The 26230-nt window shown below is 33.4% G+C and overlaps 1 protein-coding gene across 1 annotated transcript in view; it reads left to right on the top strand.

The window, feature by feature from the left end:
- Positions 1-26230, top strand: part of LOC145245819 (G-protein coupled receptor dmsr-1-like) — a 526090-nt gene that overhangs the window by 176779 nt on the left and 323081 nt on the right. Inside the window, exon 2 of the mRNA XM_080107469.1 lies at positions 18751-18855. The gene's annotated coding sequence lies outside the window, so the exon portion shown is untranslated. The remainder of the gene's footprint in view (positions 1-18750; positions 18856-26230) is intronic.

Genomic DNA, 26230 nt, shown 5'->3' with positions numbered 1-26230 from the left:
TTAGGATTAAGAGTTCGGGGCGTAACGAAAGAAGCACGTGTTTGTGACACGTAGATGATGGCACAGCAGGAACAACAAGTCACTCGCAACCGGAGATGGAGAAAGGAATTATTAAAATATTTAGAAAAAAATGCGTGGTTGCAAATACCACATATAAAGGTTTTTGTTACTTAAAGAAATTGAGTTGTGTAAATGTCATTTCTCTATTCCCTTGCGATGGAGTCTACAATGTGTTAAGTACGGTAGTATGCAACAGCACCGTTTAAGAGGTGTACTAATTTAAACACAGATACATAGAATAAGATAAAAATATAATCACAAATGGTAAATCCAAGGAATAAATATACTTGCTAAATAACATTGCGAGACATCGTGGATATATTACATCGTATTTAACAAAATACGTTAGTGCTGGCAAATTTTCATAACCTCGCGGCATATCTAGAAGCACAACAGTTTCACGTGCTTTAGAGTGCACGTTGTTTAAAAAAAATGTCAATTGTTCGTCAAAGTTAGACAAACGCTTTAAAGACATAGCTCTACTTGAGCTAATCGACATAGTACTGTGCTTTCTAAGAAGATTCCGAAGGCTAATCTGTAATATAAATCTCACCTGTATGTTAGTTCGGATGCATGTATGTTGTATGTCTCGCTAAACTTTCGGCAAACGCGACCAGCACTGAAAAAATTGGTACTGTTTGAAGGCACGTTATCTCGGCTTACAAATATCAAAGACATTAATTTTTCACCGTCAACCTGGCCGTCTTTTACAAAGAGGGTCACTGTTTTCGTCGACATTTTTGCAAAGTCATCATACGCCTTACAATGACTGAGTTTCATTTGAATGGCGGCGACGTCGTATGTCACGGTGGGCGCGGCGACTAAACCATTGGCTTTTTTCACTTCCTTTTCCTATTAGCTTTACTACTTATTTTTTTTTTTTTTGCACTCGCTACTATTTTCATTTTTGGGGAAAGATATCCCTCCCCATTGGGGAGATTAAGATCCCCTAAACCCCTGAGTAAGGCCGAGTAAATATTCTGAGATTGTCTATTAAACGTTGATTGAATCCCGGACAGCGATGGGTAATCTATCAAAAGGGATGAATTTATTGTCTTTTGCAAAAATAACAACATATATTTATTGTTTGAAAATATGTCAGGAAATGTCAGAATAATGTGGAATTAAATAATACATTCGTTGCCCTGACGGGCATCTGCACACGCTGTCTTGCTTCTGAGTGCGATAATATGAAACTGTTGACCTATAAGTGCGTGGAAGGATTCAAGTTCTGATCACAGATAAGCAGGCTTGTCAAAAGAGTTGGGGTTCCCCAAAGAACATGTTGGGCCCTGATGGGTTCGAACAGATTGTGTCTATCAACGCTTTCTCTTGTTACATAAGTTAATGCCCGCGCCGAGATTAACAGATAAGATTACGGCAGACCTCCGGAGAGAGAACCTAACCAAGAGATATCATCCCTACCTGGCCGTCGCCACCACTGCTAAGCAGAGAGAATAAGTGAACGCCGAGTTCATGAAATGAAAACGGACTGATCATTGTACATATGTAAAAAAAACCTGTCATTTTCGGGAATTAACTTTTTCGTGGTCTAGAATCCTCCGAGTTTTTCGTGCTTTTTTTGGCTTGCTTGCAAAGCTAATTGATTTTCAGCATAAATCGACACGAAGCATGCGACGCCAAGAACTTTGTGAAGCCCTCCCGGAAGATAGCCGATCACCGACCATTGCTGTTTCAGCCGACTTAGAGGTCACATCTACTGACATGCGTAGCGGGAGGATCACAGGGCTTGGTTAATATTTTTAAGAAACATTTTTAGAGTACCCCTGATCAATATCCACACACGGGCAACGTCGGGTACCCCTGCTAGTATATTATAAGTACGTTTTAATTCGTTGTTTTTTTTATGTTTGCAAGATTAGTATATGAATATAGTGCAGGGTAAAATATGCGAACAATGCTTTAAATAGACAAATCAAATAAAACAAATCTCTGCGTTGTCGTATCCTAACCTGTCAGCGTTATCGAACAATCTCACGAATAGCATTCCAGGTTCCTTGTTCCATCACTCTACAGTTGCCATCTCATATTCATTTTCCTTTTTTTTCATTATCCTGCAATTCTAAGCTGTGGGATATTTTTGATCATCTATAACAAATATTCAATATCTGGAAACGTAATACCAATCCCGCTCATTTGTAATCATACAACGAATAAGAAAATTTGGAAGCCAAGAACATGATTTGATATAGGGTGTAACCATGAGGAATAACACAATAAATATAACAATATTTATTGGATTTGATATTGGTAAAACAGGCAATATTAATCTAGATCATACAGATACCTCTAACATATATATATATATATATATATATATATATATATATATATATATATATATATATATAGTAATTTATCAAATATATATGGCGATTAAGCTATATATTAATATATATGGCGATTAAGCCATAGATTAACCAGATAAATTGCTAACAAGCTCCACATACGTATTGAGCACTTCTGAAGTAAATACTTAAAGTTTACGCATAAATCTATACTTTTGTATATTAATTTTATGTGAGTAAATTAAGTAGTTATATATATATATATATATATATATATATATATATATAAGTAGGCTGTAGTTTGCTTGAAGCATTGTTGAAGAAAATTATAAGGTAAAATTAAAAGCCAAGAACAATGCGAGATTTTTTTTTATATAGAGTAAAATTAAATGCAAACAAAAGAAATAAAGTTCTTTTTTTTGTTGTTTGTTTTTCTTTTTCACACAAATTTTAACTCTAAACAACAGTATTTTTTTTTCTGTTGTATTCAATGGTGATATAAATCTCAATATATTTCAGACTTATTAGTCCATTTTCAAGAGAAGACAGCGGAAGAGTGTTCAAAATTGGAAAAGTAGCCGCCGAGTTTGCCACGTGATACCGCGAAATATAGAACAAAAATGACGTTAGGAGAACGTTAAAATAAATCAGTTGATGTTTGAAATACTTGTTGCGTTTGTGAATCAAGGGAGATGACTATTCAAGCAAGGTCTTTTTTTTTTTTTTTTAATTATTGTTTTTCTTATATTTTAAACTTATATTATAAAAGCGGAGCTCAATTCCAGTCTATTGTTTAGTGTGGGAGTATTTTTTGAAATAATTAAAGATTCGAGGATACGAAGTTGACCTACGTTTCTTGAAGAAGCAAGAATGTTGATGTGAAAATCTGGTTCTGAATTAATGCAAGTGCGAATATGTTTATAGAACGACGAAGCAGTAGTGTTTAAGTGCTCTTTAATGCGGTGATGAAGCAATCTGGTAGTGCTTCCGATGTAAGATGCACTGCATTTAGCGCATTGTAGGTCGTAAACAACGTGGTTCTTAAAGCATAAACCTGTGTGTGATATTGGGCAATTAGAGAGTGAACAAGGGGAAGGTGTATGCGATGGATGTTTTCGGTTGAGCTGTTGTCTTAAAGTAGATCCAGTGTGGATGAGTTGAATGTTGAGCCCCTCGCTGCGAATGGCTTTTCGGATTGAAGATGAGATTTTGTCACTGAGGAAGGGTAGTTTTAGAAAACAATTGTTAGAGAAGGGTCGGGTGTTGCGTTTTTTCTTTTTAAGTGAGGATAGGATCGTATTAGGGTAGCCGTTTAGTTAGAGGGGCTGTAGGAAATTGTTAGTGTGTGTATGTTTGTCGGAGATGTTAGTGCATTTGTCTTGTATGCGTGAGATTTCGGCATGTGCGTAGTTTAGTTTGTCCTTGAGAGGTAGCGCAGATTTGAAATGTACGAAGAGGCGTTTGCTGGCGGGTTTTCTGTAGAATTCAGTGCATATGGCACCATTTTTTTATTTGTATTTTAAAATCAAGTAGAGAAAGGGATTCCGAAGAGTCTGGGTGTTCTATAGTAAATTTTAAGTTTGGGTCGGCGTTATTGAATTTGTGGAAAATGTTAATAGCTTCTTCGCGGGAGTATGTGATAATTAAAATGTCATCGATATATCTAGTAAAAAGGAGATAAGAATAGCAGGTACTAAGGGTGTGTCTTTCGAGTTTGTCCATATAAGCAATGGCAAGAATACCGGATAGACTGGAGCCCATGGGTAGTCCAGATACTTGTTTGAACGTGTTTTGTAGGAAAGTAAAGTAAGTGTTGTCTACTATAATACGGAGGAGTTGTAAGAGATCTCCTGGAGTAATTCCGAAGCATTGTGGGTTTTTAGATGCTATAATGTCTGCCATGAGACTAATGGCTGGATGTGCAGGAATGGAGGTGTATAAAGAAACGACGTCTTGGCTAAATGGGTATCTGTATAGTTTGAGTAGATGGTGTGGTAGATCGTTGAGTCTGTTAATTACTTGGTTGGAACTACTAACATGGGCTGGGAAGGTAGAGAGTAGAGGTTTAAGTAGGCGGGATATTAACCAAGAGATTTTATAAAGGGGACCGTTAACGCTTGAAACAATGGGTCTGATCTGTGTGTGTGTGTGCTATTTTTGTGGGTTTTAATAAGGTGATAAAAGGTAGGTAAGTTGCTGTATTTAGTAATACAATTTAGTCTGTGTTGTTTTGGGAGATTTCTTTTAAAACAAATTTGAGACCATGTCTTGTTAATGTTGTTCTCAATACGAGCAGCAGTGATATTATGTGCTGGGGTGTAAAGGTCGGTATTGGAAAGATGCTCTATAGCAAGGTTGTTATAAGATTCCTGTGATATAACGCAAAATTCTCTGCCCTTATCAGAGGGTAAGTAAACTAAATCTTTGTCTTTAAGGGATTTAAGGGTGAGGTATTTGTTCCTGGTAAGATTGGGGGTAATATGGTGTTGTTCGCGTTCAAGTTTCTGAGGATTTTATGCTTTAACCTTGAAAGTTTTAGATCTAGTGGAATATTATTAGGAGGTGGGCATAAAGGGTGATCAAGCTGAAAAACAGGAAAAGATGTGTTGTGATTACCTGAGAGGTTGAGGGGGGTGTCCTTGTTATCGTGCGGGGCAAAAGCGTGTAGCCATTTAAGGTGGTAAGCAGTTCTGCAGAACTGCGTTTCTATGTTGAGTTTAGCTTTATCCGTCAGTTTCATTGTGGTGATAAACTTAGGGCCAAGTGAAAGGAGATCCGTTTCAGTTGTGGAAAGAGAGTTAGTGAGGTCAGTTACGAGAAGATGATCTTTAAGGGACTTGTCGGTGGAAGAATCCTGTGAATTATGTATGTGTCTATTGTAGACCGGTTTATTAGTTTTCTGTTTAAGCCAAGTAACTTTGCGTATGAGACGTTTCTGTTCATTGTTGAAGCTGGAATGGTATGCGCGGTCGATCAGAGATTGGATGTTGTTTAGCGAATGACCGTTAGGGGTAGATGAAGTGAGTGAATTCCGGAGGTTCTTGACTGAATTAATATGTCCATGTAGAGTCCGGTCGGGTTGCTTAATGATTATTTTGAAGCAATAGTCATATATAAATTGTCGTGAAGTGTGTAGAAAACGGAAACATGTTGGCAGATTTATGTTCCTGATTGTGTTAGGAATAATTTTCTTTTTACGGCATTTTTTCAAAAAGTAGATTTGGCAGTTGACTCTAGCGCGTTTTTCCGTAGTTTTGAAGATGCTCTTCATGAGTGCAAACTCTGTCTGGCTGAGACTGAGGGATATAAGTAGGTTGTAGTTTGCTTGAAGCATTGTTGAAGAAAATTATAAGGTAAAATTAAAAGCCAAGAACAATGCGAGATTTTTTTTTTATATAGAGTAAAATTAAATGCAAACAAAAGAAATAAAGTTCTTTTTTTTGTTGTTTGTTTTTTCTTTTTCACACAAATTTTAACTCTAAACAACAGTAATTTTTTTTCTGTTGTATTCAATGGTGATATAAATCTCAATATATTTCAGACTTATTAGTACATTTTCAAGAGAAGACAGCGGAAGAGTGTTCAAAATTGGAAAAGTAGCCGCCGAGTTTGCCACGTGATACCGCGAAATATAGAACAAAATGTCTCTCTCTCTCTCTCTCTCTCTCTATATATATATATATATATATATATATCTATATATATATATATATATATATATATATATATTAAGAGGTATATTTGGTTAAAAAAAACAGAGAAAAAGAGTCCTCAATACGTTAGTAGAGCTAAATATGTTTTTATTATTTCAACCCCGATTGTCTATACTTAAATCATTACAAGAGACTGGGTAATAAAATATCCAGTTCATACTATCAGACGATTTAAGCAAATATTTTGTTACCTTGTCTATTTAAGCAACTTGTAATAATTTACATAAATACACCCGAGGTGTAAATAATAAGTACACACGCACGCACACACACACACACACACACACACACACACATATATATATATATATATATATATATATATATATATATATATATATATATACGTATGTTATACGATATTGCCCAGTCGTAAAATACGCTTTAATATCATATTATGATATATGCAAATTTTATATTTAATATTGCATTATATTGGGCATTAAGTTTTTAAAAAAATGACTCGTGCGCGACCACTGAGAATCGGACCCAAAACCTTTAGCAAACGAAATACTTTTATCTTTGACGATAATGCTTGTCTTATACTATGAATACATGTTTGCTACAAAACTAAAACGTAAAACACGAACCAATAGCTATTACGTTACGCATGTATATTCGTAATGCCGTCCTTCGACCTTCACCTGGCAAATTTTATTTCTTGAATATTCACCATTTACCCTGGTTAAATATAAAGCTTCGCATAGTTGCGAATATCCTATATATTAAGTTTTATGCCTTCAGATAAAAAAAGTGCAAGAGGAGTTTGTAGGCACTTTTCTTAAACATCTATATATCTATAAAAATGAAAATGCCTGTCTGTGTGTATCTGCGTATCTGTGTGTCTCTATGTGTACATTTCCCTACGCAATAACCTTGTCAATTTTAAGTCTACAGACTCGAAATTTTTATATACTGAGTACTGAGATTTGAGAAAATTTATGTGATCGGTTTTCGGTCAGAAATTTGGCTGATAAGGGGTCAAAGTTCAACGATTTGACCTTTCAGAGCTCTACCAAACTCCTCCGACAATGTTGGGTCTAAACACTTCCTTGGGCATGGATCTAACTTAATGAATTGATTCGAGTCCAAAACAATAAATGTTAAGGGGTCATAATAGGCGTTAAACAAACAAAAAAAAAATGACCTTTTTTTTTTGTTTGTTTGTTTTTTTTTTTGCTCGGCATACACCTCCAAACACCCGGGCAATGCCGGGCATCCATGCTAGTATATATATATATATATATATATATATATATATATATATATATATATATATATATATATATATATATGACACATGTTGCTGATCGAACGGTACAAAAAGTGCATTGTAGTAGAAAATTAGAAAGGGGCATATCACGGGGTTAAGCAAACAAATCAAGTATTTAGTTTTCATTGAATCAAAAGCAATGTATTTACCCTTCACTGTGCAACATTTCTATAAGATATATATTTTCCTGTTAATGATTTAGTAAATTTGTCATTTTAAACCTTCAAATGGTTATTATTTATTCTATATGTGATATTAAGTTGGTAATAAATAATATCGAATTTTATCATTTTATTCAAGAGCGTATTGATTTTTTTTTTTGCTAACATTTATATCAAACAGTAGAACCATGCTTAAAAGAGGCACTCTCTTCTAAGAGACTTGGACAGCCTTGTGTATGTACATATTTCCTCTGAATGTCTGCATATTAAGACAGTGAGGGAAGCAGGAAACACAAAATGGGAATATTTCAAAGTGGATTTAATGATGGTACTAATTCACACTAGGGGCATGGTACATAAAATAAAATTTCTCTTTGTGTTTTTCGAGTCTTTAATTTTTATACATCCGTGTTTATTTAAGATGCTTCTAGAAAAGAGATTTATTGGATTAATATTCTCATCTTAAATATTATTTGCATCACGATTCCGTCTGTCTAACTGGCAAAATTGTTCGGGTGTATAAGTTGCCATATTCGGTAAAAGAAAGGGGAGCTTATTCTACACTTCTGACGTTTCGTATTTAGGTTATAGTTGACAGGAAATTTTCAAAACAATTATAAAATCCATAAAAATTCACCTACGGGGTGTTATAACAAATGTATTTATAACAAAAAGAGCTAAAATTCAATTACATCTCTTAACCAATTTAATGTTTAAAAAATTAAACTTACGAAACAAAAAGGCGCCGATGAAGCAGTGTTGTTAAATTGCGTGTTGTTTTGTGGTATATATGTTTTTTCAAATTTTTAAACTAGATTTCTCGTTGAATATAGGCAAACAACAATCACTCATCTAAAAAAAGCATTACTGTGATATCAAATAAGAAGGACAAGTGTTAACGTTTTAAGCTTATATAGGATTCCTTCCCATGGAGCTTATGTGTTAGAGGAGCACGTAATTATACGAAAGAAAAATGGGCTATTTTTTATCGGAAAAAGAATCTCTGAAACGAAGGCGACCAATCGTGCGAAGGACAGGGAAGCATGATTAGGACTGGTTTGAAGGTTATCTGTAGCGCCCCAACGGCAACCGCCACGGGTCTGTTGAAGGAAGCTAAAACATCACCTATCTCATTCTCACAAATATGAATTATAATGATACGGATTCATTCGCATTCAAAGTTCATCGTATATTTATCATTCTCATTAAAATCGATATCGGGTGAAATTAAATTTGTATACTTACAAAATGAGTATTATTGATTTTACGTCAACATTTATTCGAATAAGTATTGATTAAATATCCTATTTTTAGATTATGTAATATGATTATGAATTTAGACTAAATATATTCATACTTATAAAAAATACGTATAAATATACTAGCTGGACGCCCGGCGTTGCACGATCATACGATACGCTTACACATGATATTTTAATTCATGCTGATTGCGAATTAGTCCTCTATTGAATATTATATATTGCGACAAATAATTGACCCAGTGAACTAATTCGTAAAAAGAATTAAAAAGTTTTTTTTAAAAAATAATGATAATGTCGTTCACAAAATTCGTTCTGTGTTTGTTTACAATATAACGTCAGCTGATATTTGGGTTTAACGATCTTACGATATTATATCACATCAGCTGATATTTGGACGACGATAAAAATTCACATCTGGTTAATGTTTAGTTTGAAAAATATTCAAACAGAAAATTATTTATCGCGATTTTAAATGGTACTTCTAATTTAATCATAAGTAGAATTTATTAATATGCAAAAAAAAAAAAATAAAATGTTTAGGTACACCTAGATTTCAACACGGTGGAATTCGATCTGTAGCTGAAAGGCCTACCACGTAGCTATACCTCCAGGTTATGATAATTCTATTTTTAAGAATAACTGATTTGCTGAGATTTTATTATCTTCCTTGGCTGGTGTAAGGGAAAATATTTCCCTGTAAAATTATTCTATTTCATCTATTCATCTATAGAAAAAGAGAGATAGTTTATAGGATCGGAATTTTTCGATTTTCGACATTTATCGGATTAATATATGTAAAAAAAAACATATCTGAAAAGACGGCCAAGTATATATTTATATTTGTGTTAAATTAGCATAGGGCCAGCCGTTTCTGAAACTGTGCTGAAATAACTCGCACACACACAGTGACTTTTATATAGTGGTTAAAATTCTCAGAAATCAACAGGTTCCTTCCTAGGGAGCTAACACTTGATAACTCCACATACATATTCGAATATTCCAGTATGGATGTATTTTGCATTTCAAACACTGAGTAAATATAGAAGTTGGAGATATATATGCCTGTCTTTATTTCACTGTTTAAGAATGTTAAAGCATGTATTGCTGGTTGGATATTGATCTTACTGGATTCCAAGACAAGAATTTACCAAGTCTGATCGAGCATCCGGCTTCATGCTATTACTAGAGGTAACATCACTTGAAGAAGGCGAACCATTCCTCGTAAAAGCCAGTGTGAGTTAGCCATACTGTTTCTTATGTAAGCTGTGATTACTATCTTATTTTTAATATTTAATCATTCTTGTAGCGAAAATGATCCTCAAGCCAGGTTACCCTGAAAAATTCTGTACTAAAAGACACTCCGGGATAATATCTAGTAGGCGTTCAAGTTCTCTCCAGTTGGTAGCCAAGTTTTCTCTGTGTACATATGAAATATTTTATGATTTACGCATGTCAATATCTCTCTCTCTCTCTCTCTCTCTCTCTCTCTCTATATATATATATATATATATATATATATACATATATATATATAATTATATGTACATATATTTACTAATTTATAAAAATATATATGTTAGTTAAGCTATACCGAATATCCCGCATTTCATTTTCGTGAAAATTTCACAAGCTAAATTGCCATATATAGTTTTTGTAAATTACTACATAGCTCTACCTATGTATAGAGCACTGTTTAATAAATATTTAAGGTTTAGCATAATGTTATTTTTTCGTATACAAATTTATGTGATTAATCGAAGTATTCATATATGTATATATATATATATATATATATATATAATTATACATATACATATATATATATTACAAATATATATGCATATTAACCGACATATCTGTATATAAACATGTACATGATAAAGTACAAATGTGTATATATATATATATATATATATATATATATATATATATATATAGATATATACACCATCTCTATACTTATCCAACACTATGTTTTTCATTTACAGTTGATGACGTGATTATAATGGCATCTTTGTAAACCTGACTGATTCAGAATAATGCATAAATCGATTTCTTTTTGTAAAACTAAAAATAATGCAGGCTGTTATTTGCATATGCAAATATCACGTATGGTAAATTATTCTGTTCGCTTAAGTATTATTACTGATTTTTGTATTTTTTGTTCCAAAATAGAAATGTTAATGTAGTTAAAATATTGTTATACACTATTTAATACTAAAAATCTCACTAATGTAGAACTTTTTGTGATTTTAAAGCACAGTCGATGACTTTTGAGGTATAGTGTACATTATATGAGAATACAGACGAGAAAAAACACTTACAATTAGACAAATTAAACATAATCATTATTTTAAGCAACTGTAACACGTATAAGAGGCAAAAATTGTCCAATCGTAATTAAACAGTTTTATTGCATATCTTAGCAATTAGGTATTTGCGTAAATTCTCAAACTTTTTCTTGGATTTTTTTTCTGTTTTAACATATGTAGATGACATAATTTAAATGAGTTTAGAATGCGTGGTGATGTCGAAATAGAGACTCTGCTTTGTCTTTCTCTCTATCTTCCCTTCTCTCTCTTTTCTCTCTCTCGCTCTCCCTCTCTCTCTCTCTCTCTGTACACTCTATCTCTACATTTGATTTCCTATTTTCTCCCTCTCTCCCTTATAACTCTCTTCTCTTTACTCTATTTGCTCTTTCTTTCATCTGTTTATTTATATTATTTCCTGTTCTATCTCATCTCCCATTTACTTTACTTCCTTCTATTTAATTATTTACATATTTCAGTATTTTTGCGAGTTACTTCGCTCTTAATTTACGTCATTTGCCCCACATTGCCACGATTCACCCGTTCCTCAAAGAATCTAACGCATTGATGCAGAAACAAACATTCACGGTCGCCAAGATTTTTGTAACGTACGGATCAATAATGGCGTCGTCTTGAAACTGGCGATAGGCAATGTCAATTGGGAGTGTATTCATCGCAACGCTGTGAATCAACATCAACGGCTAACGCAAACAAAAACAACAATGGGGGAGCGTGAACAAGCGTTATAGAAATGTTTCTTTTCCGATAATGAAGACAAATTAGTTTTGTTCTTGATTGACTATGAGAAATTCTACAGAATGTTGCGACGGCATAGGCACACTGGAAAAATATTCAGCAAAACTAACGAGACATGTTTCCTTAGCAACGCAAATTGCTTTTAACTTTGTATCTTTCCATTTAATTGAAAATACGCAAAAGTAAGCGAAAAAGTATAAACACAATCATACAATTTTATTCCTCAGCAGATACAATATTTTCGTCGCAAAAAATGTCAGGAACGGGATTGGTTGTTTTTATTTGCCAAACGGATCCAACCGTGGGATGTGACGCAGTATTGGTGTAATTTGGCACATACTGTTCGATTCGACACGTTCATGACCCTTTAAAACTTATTATGCATCTGCATAATTTTCTAAACAATTTTACGAAACATCAGAAGAGAAAGGATCAAATCTCTATATTAATGCGCTTCTTCGTCCGACGTCTTGTGTCACAAAAACTCACCATCTTCGCAAACTGTAATTAATGAGAAACGAATTAACTCCCGCATTAACCCATGGTTTTATGATTATTTTAATGCGAATTTCCTCCCAGGGCTTTATGCCTTCCTTTTTATTAGAGTGGATGGGGGATAGGCTAGTAGAGAAGGGGGATCAACTTCTGGTAATGACGTCATTTCTCTTCAAATTATGGTGGTATGGTGTGTTATGAATTGGGAATATCCTCACATGGATTGGCGGTATTTTAATGAAAATTTCCTCGCGGGCTTTATACTTTCTATTTTTATAGAGTGAGTTGGGGACCTGCGTGCAAGGGATGGGAAGTTAACTTCCGGTGATGACATTATTCCTCTTCAAATTATGGTCGAAGGTTTGTTACCACTTAAGATTATCCTCAAATGGTATAACGATTTTTTTAATGAGAATATCCTCCCTGGCATATACAGTCCTTTTTAAAAGAGTTGATGGGGGATAGCTACGTAGATGAGGGGGGGGGGTCTTCCGGTCATGACGTCATTCCTCTAGAAATTATGGTGGTAGCTGTGTTACGATACGAAATTATTGAAACATGGGTTGACGATTGTTTTAATGACAATATCCTCCTCGACTGTACACATTCTTTTTTATTAAAGTGGATCGAAGATAGGAGCGTAGACGGGTGAGCTTTACTTTCAGTGATTACGTCATTCCTCTTCAAATTATGGTGGCAAGTGTGTAATGATTTAAGAAAATGTTCATTTGGATTTACGGTTGTTTTAATAGCAATATCCTACCAGGCGTTATACATTCTTTTTATTAGAGTGGATGGGAGATAGCGAGTAGAGAGTGTGATACTTTCCGATGATGACGTTATTCCTTTTCAAATTATGGTAATAGGTGTGTTACGACTTAAGATTATCCTTATTTGGATTGACGATTGTTTTGATGATTATATGCCCCCAGACATATTACCTTATATTTTTTAGAGTGGATAGGGGATAGGCATCTAGACAGGGGGTTTTTAGTACTTGAAATATTCATCACATGGTCAACTGCCTGTGATGACGTCATTCCTCTTCAAATTTTGGTGGCAAGTGTGTAACGACTTGAGTTTCATATAACAATAAGGAATTTCTTACTGAGGTGTTTTCAAAGCTTTTAGCTACCGTGGAATTTCTACGGGTCCTGCTAGTATGCAATTATATCACTAATCAGGCAATGGCGCAATTACAAACATATGAATGCCTAGACTCGTGTCTCACTTTCTGCAGGGTCGTTTTTACTATATACCCGTCCTCAGCATTCGAGGCCTTAATTCGAACTGCGGTTTTGTTTTTGTTGAAATTATTATATAACATCTCACATTAAAAACAAGAACAAAATCGCTATTAGTGAATTCCCTAATCAAAAACTGAGAAGGAAACAGACAAGAGATTGAGAACAATGAGAAAAAAACTTACCTTGTTGCTAAATTGGAGTCAATAGACGTTTGCGACATTTTATTGTACAGTTAGAAAACTAAATTTCATGAAAACCGTAGATCTCTTCACGCTCATCAGTAAAGTATATACGTACTCACGATTCAAACCCGAATTCTATCTGAACGTTGATGTGATTGTGGAAATATTTATATATTACTTCACATTCGAAATTATTAAGAAAAAAATCATATACGTTCAAAAATGTTACACATCAATATGAACCACGGCTTTATATATTAATGCCAACAATAATTAATGAATTCTCTTGTCTGAAACTGAAGGGGGCCGTAATAGAGCGAAAAAAATAAAAAGAAACAAAATTACCATGAGTTGTTGCGAAACTGGAATCAATTAGTATTTACTACATTTTGCATCGACTGAGGAGTTTAAAGGCAGGTCCGATCGAATATGCTTAGAAAAAATATAAGAAACGTATACTTAAATACACATAATAACAAAGATTACCGAAATACAGAAAATACAGCGTCATATTTCTGATAAACATATCACATATAATTGTAACGTGACAATTTGTCTTTTACAGTGAGAATGATTAACGATATGAAATGTTGACTATTCTGTACCATTTATGTCATGAAATAAATATTGTTATATTATTTATCGAAAAGTATGTAATATAATTAACAGGTTATGTTATTTTTCGCGGATGTACAACCATTCTATGCATTGTTAAATCAACATACCTAATCTCTGCCCGATCTGGTCCTGGATATGACCTTACACTATATCCAGCGGTGAGGCTCCAGCTTGCGGGTTTTGGGGACTGTGGAGCAACCTTTTAATTGCCACTGCTCCCAAGTCCACTCTGACCCGGAGTGGTAGTACCTGTTAGGGTCCCAGCTATGGGTTAAATAGAAACCGACTCGAAAACAACAAATACATTCTATTAAAAAAATCTTCTTCAAAATTTTTGGATTCGGCATAAATAACCTGAAAAGGGTTCATATCCCGTAAAACAAAAACAACCAACCAACCAACCAGCCAATCAACCAACTCTGTCCAACCACAACATATTGATTCCAGTTTGTGTATATCAATCTTGTTCTCATTATCTCTTAGCCGTTACTGAGGTTGCTTTATTAAAATCAAATGTAACTTATTGATTACTTTTTTTGAGTTAGGAAAAATATGGTGCCGAAATTGTCAGTAAAATAGGAGCTTGGGTTTAGGTAATTGTATCAAATAAATTGTTTACAGTCAGCATTGTTTGGGGCGGGTTGATATGCGTTTAAACAGACTATGCAAACGCACATTCATTTATGCCTTTTGTATTTCTAATAGTCTCTTCTATAATCACTCTAGTACACGGCATACTTATGTTGACATGTAGAGTTCGTTAGATAAGCGGTTAAACCTCGTTACGACGGGATGGGAGCGGCAACTTCCTACGAACAATAAATAACATGATCAACTTCGCTTATATATATATATATATATATATATATATATATATATATGTATATATATATATATATGTCAGATCATGGCATACTCTACTGGTACCATGTAACCCAATACTACCTGCCTCATTGTCAGGTCACCGGCGAGCGACTAAACTGATTCCCCCACCAGACGTGTTTGGTGAGGAGGGTTGCTAGTCTCCCTGAAGGATTAAAAACATGCCCTTCCAAAGATCGAATAAACTCTTTTTCGAGGTTAACGGTCAACTAGCACCGTGTGTGTTTGGGTGTGTGTATGTGTGTTGGGTGTAGATGGCTCCCGTAAGCATGGTGAAGGCAACCATTCTAGGAGAAGCAAATCTCTGATTTACAAAACCATATCGCAGGAGACCAGTACCCACATTATGCTGGTCTACAGTTTAACTTGTTGCTGGCTATCTTGCAGTTGCTTGTTGCTGGATCTCAACATTTTGAACTGAGGGAGAGAGGCTTAGCGTTCGTACAAAGCTAAGACTATGTAACATCATGTGTGTATAGATACTCCCTCGGGCATTTGTCTATTAAAATGGTCCTGTGGCGATGGATGTCATTTTCGGGTTCATGGACTTTAAGTGTCTGAGGGAGTGACAATCGTATGACAAGACGTTACAATCATCATCATATATATATATATATATATATATATATATATATATATATATATGCGAAGGTTGTGTATATAATATTTCCTGGAAACATCCAGTTTCGACAATATCGTTTATATTATAACGGTATTTCCTCACAGACACTTGAATATAGCGGTGAAAACACACACACACACAGAAGTGCAAATACAAGGTGAAAAATATAGTTGTTGCTCTTACGAAAGCAATATTACGTCTTTATTTTTAACATTTTATTGAAAAAGTAATTCAGTTAACTTGAGTATGTAGTAGAGATAATATCTATTCAATAAGCCGCCTTCAGCTTCAATCACCGTCACGATACAACTCTAGAACTGGAAACATACTATTTCCACAAGCGTCGGCGGAATCTCAGCGAATACTCCGCGAACGACAGTGATTGGGCTTGCTTTGGTGTTGTGCGCGGTCATGTTAGTGATGTTCTCGACGTATGACCAAATGAAATTGTCAAACTGGTTCAGTTCGGGTAAGGAGCCGGGCCAGTGAATGAAAGTTAAAAGCACTCCTTCTGATGGAAAGCTTTCGTAGCTTTGGACTTGCGGGTCTACACAAAGTTCTGCTGCAACATCCCGGGTCTGCCAGCGGCCATATGATTGCACGAGAGTATCACTACATACTTCAACACATCCGGTTAGACTTTGGCGTTGACATTGAAGCCGACTTCGATGATGTGAGGTGGCATGATATGTGTCTCACTTGAAACCACACTAATAACCACAACCGTGGTCGGAAATTTATTTTTATTAAACTGGGCACGTATTTATATTCGTGGAATTCCATCGACGCATTTTGAGGGTGATGGCAATCGTTCTCTTCTCATAACTTGGATCGCTAGAGAGCAGGATTTGTAAAGCGGCAAATCTCCTATCTCGCTCGTTGAATATTGTGTCAGTTTCAGATATCCAGACTTTCAGGCTTATATCTTTCGTTGAATTTGTACGAAACTGACCACCTAGTGGATGATTTGCAACAAAAAACAAAACTGGTTTTCGCCAAACGGAAATGAAATCATGTCGTCTTGTCTATATCCTTCCAACCTGTATGGCAGTGTACATAAAATACATACGCATATATGCAGTAGAGATTTATGAGGCTATTCTAATGCGAAGAAATGAGATATAGCCGGTTTTTATGAGAGAAGACGAAAACAAGTGGCAATTTACAAATCATTAAATACACACATATATGTCTATATATCCATATATTTATTCAGTTGTATAAAGTATAAATGTCTTACTTGTTGTGTCTGTGACATATCCATTATATTTCAGGGAAAATCCCCCTTTTCAGACGGTGGGTGTTACAGTTCTATTCAGAGCATGCCAAGTGGAACGAAAGGAATCGATTAAATAGATGTGTGGAGTCTCGCAGCAAATTTAAGGAGGGAGGATTTAGATGTATAGCGTGCTTTAAGTGATCAACAATTTGGTTAGATTTTTTTCTTTTATTTCTTTCTTTTTATATGAACTGTATTTTATTTTTGATTTATTTTGTATATCCTATATTTATTTCGTTGACTTTTTTCCGCTGCTGCATATTATTTATTTGTTTAATTTATTTACGTCGTTGTTTTTTTTTGTCTTTTTTTTCGTATATATAAATAAATATATATATATATATATATATATATATATATATATATATATATATATATATCCTACTACACACACAGATGCACAAAGATACACATACTCGGATATATTATAAGAGCTTTGCACAGAAAATAAATGCGCATATATATATATATATATATATATATATATATATATATATATATATATAGGTGCATCGAAATCTAAACGCAGCAGTAGAAATATACGGACGATCGAATACATTATTATGTCAATGTACATAAAAGTAATACGCATATGTATCCATCAAACTGCACACAAAGTAATATATATATATATATATATATATATATATATATATATACATGCTTGAAATCCTTATAAGAGCATTGCACATAAAACATATAACATATATATTCATCCACCTACACACATGTAATTAAAAATATACAAACATTTGGATATTTATATATAATTACATGCATATATATACATATATATTTATAATATTTATATATATATATAATGTTTTATATACACTAATACGACATAATCGCTACACCGTACATGCTAATGTTTCGAATATACCATTCACTGGACAAAACAGTGGAAGTTATGGCTGTATCACTTGATATAGCTAGGGCTTCTGACGGTGTGTGGCACGGTGGTCTCCTAAGGAAAATAAGATCATATGGTATCATTGGAAGAATACATAATGTAATTAAATCCTTCTCAAGTAAGAGCCAAATCAAAGGCTGCTGCAAAAAGGTGGGTTCTCACTACCGTGCTAGAAAATTACTTACGCCTGAAAGTATCCTGTACCCCTATAAGGCCTCTATTCGCTCATATATGGAGTACTGTTGGCACATTTTGGCTTGTGCATCTGCTGCTTGTCTCTAACTCCTGTTCAGGGTTCAAAAGAGAGTCGCAAACCTGATATATATATATATATATATATATATATATATATATATATATATATATATATATACACTCTATAACTTGCACACACTGATGCACTGATGCACAGCGCAAACACAAGACGGAATGCGAATGTGCGGTGCATTAGAGAAACATGTAAGTCGCGTTACTAGTATATTTGACCGTAATTCTATTCTGTGCTTTGTGGAAAATACTAAAAATAAGATGTTTAGGATATCTCTTGAGTTGAAATTTTTATCAGAATAACAATTCATAATTGATGTCTAAATTCCAAGATTTTGTTATCGAGTACCGTATCTCGTCACCTTGTACACCTCAATTAAAGAGATTTTCTTTTCCTTTCAGACGATAATCATCCGTCGAAATCTGGCGGCGATTTTGTTTTTATTTTTTCGAAAACCATTTCTACTGACATTGTAATGAAAGATCTGACTCGACAAAAAAGCCCGCGTAAGTTCTTTTTTTTTTTGTTTTCATTTTATTGTAGGGGAATTAGTCACCGGAAAAAATAGTATTAATCAAATGACCAGGCTATGCTTACTTATGTGAGAAACTTTAATGTGATCGTGCTCTTTTTTACCTAGGTAAAATATATTTTTTTCAATTTAAGCATGAAAGGAGTTAGCAAATTACAAAATGCATACTATACACACACACACACACACACACACACACTCACACACACGCACACACACACACACACACACACACATATATATATATATATATATATATATATATATATATATATATATATATATATATATACGCCTGAAGAATCGTAGCCTAGATGAAACGCGGAATAATCCGAAAGAAAATAGTGGTTATCTTTATGCATTGCACGTAAAAGAATTTGTGGAAGTCTTAAAGGTCAAAAGCAATGGGAAAAGGACCGAAATGACTAGAGTAAATAAAATACGAACAAACAAAACAATAGACGGGTGTGTAGAAAAATATCTAAATATTTATTCATTTATTATTCCTCCCCCCTGTTACATAATTAATTTGCAACCAAGTTATTGGTATGTACGGTGTATATAAAGTCCGTTGCTGGTATGGAACTTTGATTAATTTCTGGAGAAATAACCCATCTTTTCAAAAAGAAAACAAAAGTATATTCCAGATGGCGGAAGAAAACAAGACATGAAATAGAGGTTAGGACCACAGTAAGATGTGACTAGTTAAAACCGTAGGTAGCTGTGGATTATTTTATTTTATTTATTTGATATATATATATGTATATATATATATATATATATATATATATATATATATATATATATATATACACACATATATATATATACTTGTTTGTAATATTCCGAATTTTACTGGGTTTGTATAATTCAGTAAATTTTCATATACCAATGGATTTTAAGCCAAAGAGAGATAACTGAAATTGTAAGCTACAATATCTATCTATCTATCTATCTATCTATCTATATATATATATATATATATATATATATGCATATATTTTTAGAGGTAAAGAATTTAAATAAAGTTTTAAATATAATAGGCGGAAGTCTCTCCAGAGCTCTTTCAGCTATCATCTCATAAGGAGAAAATCGATAGCGTAATAATAATAATATTATGTCGAAAGTAAAGAGATCTATGAGGAACTATTGAATTTGCCAAAATTTACAGGGACATTAAAATAAAGTTTATTAACGTTTCAAAAACGATTAAAATAATGGCACAACGAGGGGAAAAATACATCTAACGCATTGTTTCTCTTTGGGCAACTGTGAATCTTTTCTCCCGTTTTCCCCCCTCGTTGTGCCATTATTTTAATCGTTTTTAAACGTTAATAAACTTTATTTTAGTATACATTTTGGTATCGTACTGGATATAAAACCTTTATCGCGAATATATTTTTTTTTTATCTAACAACAAATATATTTTCTAAATGAATTCTGTTAATTATGAAAAATACCAAACGAAGTGAATGCGTCTTTATTGGGTTCTATAGCATATATAGTGCAGTATAATACTTCTTCAAGTTCCAAATATTAGGTTTACTCAATTGGTTATTTATTACTATTCAAAAGGTATCTATTATTATATTATTGTTTCGTATTTCAACAAGTCTGCAAAACTATTTCATTGCTGCATTTTTTACCTTTAAAAACACCATGTTGGACAACTTACTTGGTTCCTGTAACCGACACCATCTGCCGGTCTTTCTCAGTTATAAAGCTTTCATCTGAAATGTGTGTAACTAAATACGGAGTATAAAATAATTTCGCAATACGGAACAATATTGTAATCGATAGCTTCTAAAAACTAATAAAAAATAACCGAAACAAACTTTATATTTGTGAACATGTAGAATTAATATACTGCACTATATATATATATATATATATATATATGTATATATATATATATATATATATATATATATATATATATATATATATATATATATATACACACTTGCAGGCCGCCCGACATTACCCGTTCGTAAAATACGCTTTAATATGATATTCCGTTCAATGTAAACGTCGTATCACTTATATTATATTGGACCCAATATATAGTAATGATTTTAAAAATTAAAAAAAAAATGACTCATGCCCTACAACCAAGAATCGAAACCAAAACGTTTAGCTTACGATATGCTTTTTTCCTTTGACATCAATTCCTAAGGAATGAAGACGTCATCGTTGTAACGCTAAAAAATAAAACATGAACCAAAAGCTATTAAGTTACGCATGCATATACGTAATGTCGCCATTCGACCATTACCTAGCAAATTCCATTTCTTTAATGTTCACACCTTTGGATTGATTTTTCCCTGGTTGAATCCAATATAAAGTTTCGCATGTGTTTCATTACCCTCTATATTATGTTTCCTGTCTGTAGACCAACAATTTATAGAGTAGTTCATAGGCAAAGTGTTTAAATATATATATTTATATATATATACATATATATATATATATATATATACATACATATACATCGAGCAAGAGGTTGATTTTTATGATAATTTTTTTACGCAAATATAACGCAAGTATATATCAGGTAGAATATATGCATTAATGTAATTACACGTAATAGTTAACTAAAGATGTCTATCCCATAAGAAAACCGAATAAAACTATTAGGGAATTAAATAAAATTAATGTTTAAAAGAATATGCAAATCAACTAGATATTTTGCTAGTTAATGCAATGTTTGGACTCATATATTACAAAGGGTTTTAATATGAATATCAATACACAAAAAACAGGTTTAAAAGAGTATATATATATATATATATATATATATATATATATATATATATATATATATATATATATATATACTTAAGAAACTCCACCTGAGCTCGACACGACAAAAGGCGAAATGTCTCCTGGTGCCAGGCAAAAGCAAAAACAGGAAATGGACTTTCGTTGGAATTAAAAATTAGTTCTGGCTGTAAATATCTTAAAGGAATAATCAAGGTGGAGCTAATAAATAGAGATAAGTTGAAGCCACAACAATTTAGGACATATTGAGTAACGGACATGTTGGTCCGTATATTTTAATTCCCGGATATTTAGGACAGTTATATATATATATATATATATATATATATATATATATATATATATATATATATATATACAGAGAGAGAGAGAGAGAGAGAGAGAGGGAGAGAGAGAAAATAAAAAGAAACAAACCGTATTATGTGTTCATCAACGTTTCGTCTTTATTTCGAGGAAGTCTCGAAATAAAGACGAAACGTTGATGAATACATAATACGGTTTGTTCCTTTTTATTTTCTCTATTTTGTCGGAATACTATTTCCATTAGTTTCATCATATATATATATATATATATATATATATATATATATATATATATATATATATATATATATACAAGCAAAAGTACCCGTCGTTGACTGGGTTCAAAAACAGCCTGCAGAAAATGGACTGATTTATGAAAGTATGATAGGCTATAAAAACGAAAGGCTGTAAAGAAATAGCTTCGAATTTGAGGGATACACTGAAACACTTATCACAATATTCTTTGGATCTATATTGAAGAAACCGTGTTAAACTTTGTGACATATTTCCATTCTATGGAGGTCAGGTGCGAACGAACACCCCATATTTTTATCATACCATATTTCTTCAAACTGAAACATAATTGTAAAAGTATACTTACGCAGATAGATATGAAAAGCCTTTATAAAAGTTTGTGCCTATTCCCATTCCATGGAGGCCAGGCGCGAACACAGACCCAACAATTTTATCATACCATCCCTATTTGATTTAAAACATACTTATCATAATATACTTATGTACATCTATATCAAAAACACTTGTAAACGTTAATTTTTTTTAATTTTTAAATTTAAATTTCCATACTTTGTAGGTCCTGCGCGAACGCAGATACCACAATTGTAATGAATCACCGTTCTGCCAGATCAAACATACCCATTGCTGTGTCTCGATACATCTTCTATCATTATATGCAATCAGTTTTTAAAAGATATTCAACCATATAGGAGCCTATTCGTGATCAGACACACACGCACAAACACAGACATTCAGCTTTATATTATATTATATTATATATGTATGTATATATGCATATATATATATATATATATATATATGTATATAATGGAGGATATTTGTAGCAATTTTAATCTAAGAAAAACTTAGATTAAAGGGATTTACTTGGCAGATTATGCAATAATGTTTATTTTAAAACAGTAATTCCTCCATGCTTTCGCCCTATTGATCAAATTGCAGTATGATGATGACTGAACATATGCATTCAACACTCGAAAGTTTTATCACTCCGTTGCAGATATTGACGTTATAAAACTTTAAGAAAGCAATCCCTGTCATGGACGTGCATCAGAACCATAGGATTCCTCCAACCAGAAAAAATAATTAACCGATCAACATATACTGGCGCCTGTAAAGTGTTTCCAATATCAATTCCATTCATAGCAGCATAGTCAGGAGATGGGTTCATCAATGTAAAACGATAACGCGTACCCCGATGATTAACAACTGCAAAGCCTGGCAAAGGTGTATTGCAACTGTTGGTAAATATGTAGAAAAAAGTATGTAGAATACACGGTTGCTCGTTTTTATGGTATCACTGTTGTCTTTATAGCTCTCAAACATTTTGAGTTAAACAATTAAAATACTTTAATTTTGGAACAAACTTTGCATTATATTCTAGTGGTTTCACGCCTTAATATACGTATAAATAGTAGTGCTGTGAATTAAGAATGGTAACGAATATGTGGTAAAATAAATTCTGGAGCCGTTATTATGCCGTTAATTTCAAACACTCAAATACCGCTTCCGTAGCTCTTCAACGTTTTAGATTTAAAGTTAAAAAAAGTAGCAACTTTACTTTTGGAAGAACTTTCGTAACTTATCTAATCTATTATTTAATAAAATTTAAAAAATATAATTTTAAAGTTTTTATAATTTTTAAAACTTTCAAAACGAATGAAAATTATGACCTAATTTCATCCGTTAGGCAAAACATTAATGAACCGGAACTGTGTACTCGTTATACATTCATATATTTATTCACACATCGTATAAGCCAGTGTGCCAAGCTGATCTGACCCAATGTACATACGAGGCGCCTTAAATAAGTTTCAAGACTCTTTTAGTGCAACTGTTTAAAATTGTCGTTGATTATTGGAAATCTAGTATAGTATTGCTTATCATCTTATTAGATGACTGGCCATTTCTTATGATTTCAGGTTGAAATGAACAGTTACAGCAAGAATTAGAATGCCCCCTATTAAATCTTGACATCAGAGCTGCTGAATTTCAATCAATTGGGAAATGAGGACACTTTAGAAGAAGGAAATGCAATAAAAGTCTGTTTTAAACATGGAGAAAAGTCACATAAATATACAGAATGTTTCAGACAGCTTTTGGGCCAACTTGCAGTTTTGGAGTGACATAAAAGATTTAAGGAATGCAGGAAGCTTATGAAGAATGTTGCGAGATCTGGGTAGAGTAGGGGATTCAGGACAACAAGGTTGGTTGGAAAAAAATCAATATTATATATACTTTGATATCAGTATGGGACCTGTACACAAAATTATTCGCAAAGAAAGTGAAGATGCGGAAGATTTGCAGGAAGTTTATCCCAAGGCTGCAGTATACAAGTCAATCGTTGTTACACATTATTTGTACGATGATAAGCATCTGACTTGTCTTTACTCTTCTTATATTCAAGACCCTGCTTGTTGATACTTTAGGTTATTCGCTAAGTTCAAGGAAATCCTGAGCAGTTGTCGTTATGAGAAAATTGAGGAGATGAAAAGAGCTGTGACGAGAATCATTAGCATACTAACACAAGATGGCTTCCATGGAGTCAACAAAAGTTGTTGCAAGTGCATTGCAGCCAGATGAGATTAATCGAAGGGGACTAGAGCTTATATGCGTACTGTCAATAAAAGTGGTCATACGAATACAGTTTGGAAACTTATTAAAGGTACCTCATATGTAAACGACTTCATCTCAACCATATATTCCCCCCGTATTATTTTATTAGATGGTAAGAACATATTTTCATAAACAGATATCTGTAATAATGATACAGTATAACTGATTTGACATGACGGTTCTCCTTAGATTACGTAAGTTAAGAATTTTGATCTTCAATAATAGATAGAAGAAAATTTTGGAATATAAAGTGCCAGACATAGGAAAAACTGGAAACGTTCATGAAAGACCAGCAGAAACCTTCCGTCATCATATACCATTGTAACGGAACGCGGATGCACGTATGAAAACAACAGCTTTACGACAGTCCAAATAAACAAATGACCGAGCCGCGTGTGAGATTACGGAACAGATAGCAAGAAGATAAAAAAATATTGAGAAAAAAAAAAGAGAAAAACATATGAGTTACACACGTGGCCCGGGTGCGACAGGGAAAGAAGTGTCGTAAGCATGGCCAGACAAAGACAAATTACAACGAGTTTGACAAAGCAGAGTCTTGTAAAACATATTAGAGTACGAAAAGCCCTTTGAACAAGAGACAAAGCGTTATACTAGAAGAAGCAGTAAATAAATATATGTGACTCCAACTGAAAACAATGAGCCATATTTTCTTTCTCTTTGTTTCCTTGCGACTATTTGTATATAGTGTGTGGGTATCGAATGTTGACATATAATGACCACATTACACCCTGTCGGGGATATACAACTAACTGGATTTGATACGTTCATGATATTTTATTATTGGTGGAATAAATAAACCAATGGAAACCTTTTGCGTATGCGCTTGTTAGGGAGAACCCATTTAATTAAAACCAGTTTGCGCAGGGTCCACATTCCCTATGAAGTACCTTTTTATTATTTCAGTTGTTGTTATAATAATAATAATAATAATAATAATAATAATAATAATAATAATAATAAACAAAACTCTACTGGAGTAAAATATGGGAAGAGCGACGAGATCACAGTAGAAATGCCGAATGGCTGAAATATATGGAAGAAGAGTTGCAACAAATCGAAGAAGGAACAGTGAATGAAATCAGCGAGGAAACCCTAAAGAAAACCACAGGAAAATGGCAAACTGGAGAACAACAGGGCACGACGGGATACATGCATACTGGTTCAAAAATTCACAACCTTAAACGAAAGGTTAGCCCAAAACCTGAGAATTTATATATAGGAAGCAAACGTGCCAGACTGGATGGCAAAAAGGTAGAACCACACTGTTACAGAAGGACACGGAGAAAGGAATCTTCCCCAGCAATTATAGGCAAATCACGTGCCTACCCACCATGTGGAGGATGCTGACAGCATAACTGAGGGAACAAATTTACCAC

Source organism: Euprymna scolopes, chromosome 23 (assembly GCF_053919585.1).
Source record: "Euprymna scolopes isolate OS-2025 chromosome 23, ASM5391958v1, whole genome shotgun sequence".
Lineage (NCBI taxonomy): Eukaryota > Metazoa > Mollusca > Cephalopoda > Sepiida > Sepiolidae > Euprymna > Euprymna scolopes.
Note: the sequence above shows the minus strand (reverse complement) of the source record. Positions and strands in the feature narration are given on the sequence as shown.